This window comes from Littorina saxatilis, linkage group LG11 (assembly GCF_037325665.1).
Source record: "Littorina saxatilis isolate snail1 linkage group LG11, US_GU_Lsax_2.0, whole genome shotgun sequence".
NCBI classification, from domain to species: domain Eukaryota; kingdom Metazoa; phylum Mollusca; class Gastropoda; order Littorinimorpha; family Littorinidae; genus Littorina; species Littorina saxatilis.
Window position 1 is genome coordinate 19771281 of NC_090255.1, and position 4005 is coordinate 19775285.

The window sequence follows — 4005 nt, forward strand, 5'->3', positions numbered from 1 at the left end:
CGGATGACTGCTGATTGAGCAGGACACCAAGCAAAAGGTCCAGGATGTTTATAACGTTTTTAATGAAGGATGCAAGTTGTTTAAATGCACACTTCTTCCTGTGTAAACGATTTGGCTCACCATATCAGATCCGTACAGGCTTTTACACGATATTATTACCAATTCAGTACCCCATATGGCTTTTTGACCAATCAGGACGGATTCTAGGTGACCCTCTAAATGTTATAACGTTCAGGCAGGGACCCGTACCCTTTTTGTTTATCAAGCTAAAAAATTAACAAGACAAAGTAAAAATTTAAATCAACAATATCAGCGTGATTTATTCTAAAGAATAACACTTCAAATGCTGTCAGATAATACTCTCTTTATCTAAAAAAAAATTACCGAAAAGCGAGTTTTGTCGGTGGGTGCTTTACGGAACAGCAAGGCACCGCCCATCCTCTGAGTGTGCAATGCCGACCCGCTCACTTGAAATCTAAATAATCAAAGTTCGGAAAAATCAAGTGAAATTGCGTCACTCGCTTTACGTCAAATGTATCGTTACGTCATTTCCCATCCGTCTGGAGTCGGTTCTAAATCTGTCGCTCTCTGTTCAACAAGAAAAAGCGAAGCAAGCGAAACGCATGTTCAACATGGTTTATCTTGTGAGATTGTTGTGTGTCAAACGCATTTGAATATTCATCACGTCAGGTGTGTTACTCTGATTGGCTGACCTAGGTCACGATAATTCTTTGACTGACAGGCATAATCAGGCATGAGCGCTCAAGTTCCCATTGCGGCTGTTCTGTTTTATTCGCGGGGTCGCTTCGAATTTTCTTTTGGTCGAATTAAACGGTAATAAAACCGTTATTTCTAATATATATGCTGACTGTTAGCAAATGATAACAGACATGTCTCACAAACGATATCAGCATTCGCCTAAAAGGCTCATGCTTGATATCTTTTTTCTCGACATGTCTGTTATCATTTGCTAACAGTCAGCATATTAGAAATAACGTTATATCGCAAATACGCCAGTTAGCAGTTCCGGCGTTTACGTGGAACGAAGAAGGAAACCGGAGAAAAAAACACACTCGAAAATACGATCTGCGCATGCTTTCAAATCAAAGGGGAAAGAAAACAAGTCGCGTAAGGCGAAAATACAACATTTATTCAAGTAGCTGTCGAACTCACAGAATGAAACTGAACGCAATGCAACGCAGCAAGACCGTATACTCGTAGCATCGTCAGTCCACCGCTCACGGCATAGGCAGTGAAATTGACAAGAAGAGCGGGGTAGTAGTTGCGCTGGGAAGGATAGCACGCTTTTATGTACCTCTCTTCGTTTTAACTTTCTGAGCGTGTTTTTAATCCAAACATATCATATCTATATGTTTTTGGAATCAGGAACCGACAAGGAATAAGATGAAAGTGTTTTTAAATTGATTTCGACAATTTAATTTTGATAATAATTTTTATATATTTAATTTTCAGAGCTTGTTTTTAATCCGAATATAACATATTTATATGTTTTTGGAATCAGCAAATGATGGAGAATAAGATGAACGTAAATTTGGATCGTTTTAGAAAAATATAATTTTTTTTACAATTTTCAGATTTTTAATGACCAAAGTCATTAATTAATTTTTAAGCCACCAAGCTGAAATGCAATACCGAAGTCCGGGCTTCGTCGAAGACTACTTGACCAAAATTTCAACCAATTTGGTTGAAAAATGAGAGCGTGACAGTGCCGCTTCAACTTTCACGAAAAGTCGGATATGACGTCATCAAAGACATTTATCAAAAAAATGAAAAAAACGTTCGGGGATATCATATCCAGGAACTCTCATGTCAAATTTCATAAAGATCGGTAAAGTAGTTTGGTCTGAATCGCTCTACACGCACGCACACACACACGCACACACACACATACACCACGACCCTCGTTTCGATTCCCCCTCGATGTTAAAACATTTAGTCAAAACTTGACTAAATGTAAAAAGGAAAATCGCGTGTTTGTGTGCCCAATGTAATCCAAAGAACCTTTACTCACTCTTTCTTCGGACACTCAAAAGCAACTTCAGGGCTGGAAGACTACAAAACTGCACTTTCTGTAGACTGAATCTACGCGTTCAAATCAACCGGAAATTATCCTACATAGGTGAGAGAGACACCCGTGAGATAATAATCGTTCAAATCACACGTGTGTATATCATGTAAATGAGGTCATGTCAATCAAGTCTGGCAGGGACCTGTTTTTTCACCGCTTATGATGCCAAAGTCACCGAGACAAACGTCATTATAGAAAGAAAAAAAATTGCGCTCGCTAATTACCCTCGATGAATTTTTATAACTATCACGTCACGCCACACTTTTAGGGTGACGTTTCTTTACTTTGACGTAATAGATTGCACGAGGCTTTAGAAGAGATCGAGGTTCCAAAACAAGCGTCTTCAAGCTAGCTGCCTGGACTGCAGGACATTTTCAGTAAAATACACGTAAGTACAGTATGTAGGATAAACAGAATACTACATGGCTTGCTGTGTCGTACCAGATTTACACTCGTTGCTTTTTCAAATAGTGAACAGCTCGCTTTCGCTCGCAGTTCAATATTTAAAAAAACAACTCGTGTAAATCTGGTACGACACAGCAAGCCATGTAGTATTCTCTATTTATCTTTTCATAGATTTCTTCTAAAAAAAAACTCAACAAAAAAACGACTTGCGCATGCGCGAAATCCAAAATGGCCTCGGAACTGTTAATCGGTGTATTGGACACATACCAAAAATGAGCAGCCTCATTGCTTTCCGTGCTGGAATATTTTTTTTTTCAAATGTGTTTCTTAAAATTAAGCCGCGATCAAGTGGTATTTTAAGAAATTAAATCACCAAACCTTCCCAACCCGTACACACAGCACTGACGCCGGCCGTTGAATTTTGGTATGTGTCTCGTGTAAAAGTCTTGAAAGATCTGATACAGTGAGCCAAATTATTTTCGCAGGAAAAACTGTGCCTTTAATTTCATCAGTGCACCCTTTCACGTGGGATAATAGCATCCGGCAAGTTAAACACGAGTCACACTGCGCTCTGTGCATAGAAGTGTGTGTGTGTGTGTGTGTGTTTGTGTGTGTGTGTGTGTGTGTGTGTGTGTGTGTGTGTGAGTGTGTGTGAGAGTGTTTGTGTGTGTGTTTGTGTGTGTGTGTGTGTGAGTGTGTGTGAGAGTGTTTGTGTGTGTGTGTTTGTGTGTGTGTGTGTGTGAGAGTGTTTGTGTGTGTGCCGTTTGTGTGTGTGTGTGTTTGTGTGTGTGTTTGTGTGTGTGCGTGTGTGTCAGTGTGTGTGCGTGTGCATGCATATAATTATGTGTATACCTACATGTGTGCGCGTACATGCGTGAGTGTGTATTTATGTGCGTGCGTGCGTGTGTGTGACTTCAGTTTTGTATTACGTTCTGCAGGTGAACTTATACATTCTGTTTTGTAATCGATGAAACATTTGTACTGTAGCAATGTAAGAATCTTTCTTTCTTTATTTGGTGTTTAACGTTGTTTTCAACCACGAAAGTTATATCGCGACGGGGAAAGGGGGGGAGATGGAATAGAGCCACTTGTTAATTGTTTCTTGTTCACAAAAGCACTAATCAAAAAATTGCTCCAGGGGCTTGCAACGTAGTACACTATATTACCTTACTGGGAGAATGCAAGTTTCCAGTACAAAGGACTTAACATTTCTTACATACTGCTTGACTAAAATCTTTACAAACATTGACTATATTCTAAATGTAAGAATAGGAAGGTCTGTTTGTAATCATGTCTTCTTGCGTACATTGCGTTTCAATACTGCTATCGCTGCGCGTTTGTGAAATATCTGTTTCCCAAACACACTAAATATATAAAAGTATCACAATCTTTGATGTTAGCAAACGAACATATTTCATTAAAGGCTCATTTTGATATATTTTTTCTCGACATGTCTTGTTATCATTTGCTAACAGTCAGCATATTAGAAATAACACACTGAAGACCTCACG

At 39.1% G+C, this 4005-nt stretch overlaps 1 long non-coding RNA gene across 1 annotated transcript in view; it reads left to right on the forward strand.

The window, feature by feature from the left end:
* LOC138979973 (uncharacterized) overlaps nucleotides 1–4005 on the forward strand; it is a 326270-nt gene that overhangs the window by 69920 nt on the left and 252345 nt on the right. The window lies entirely within an intron of this gene.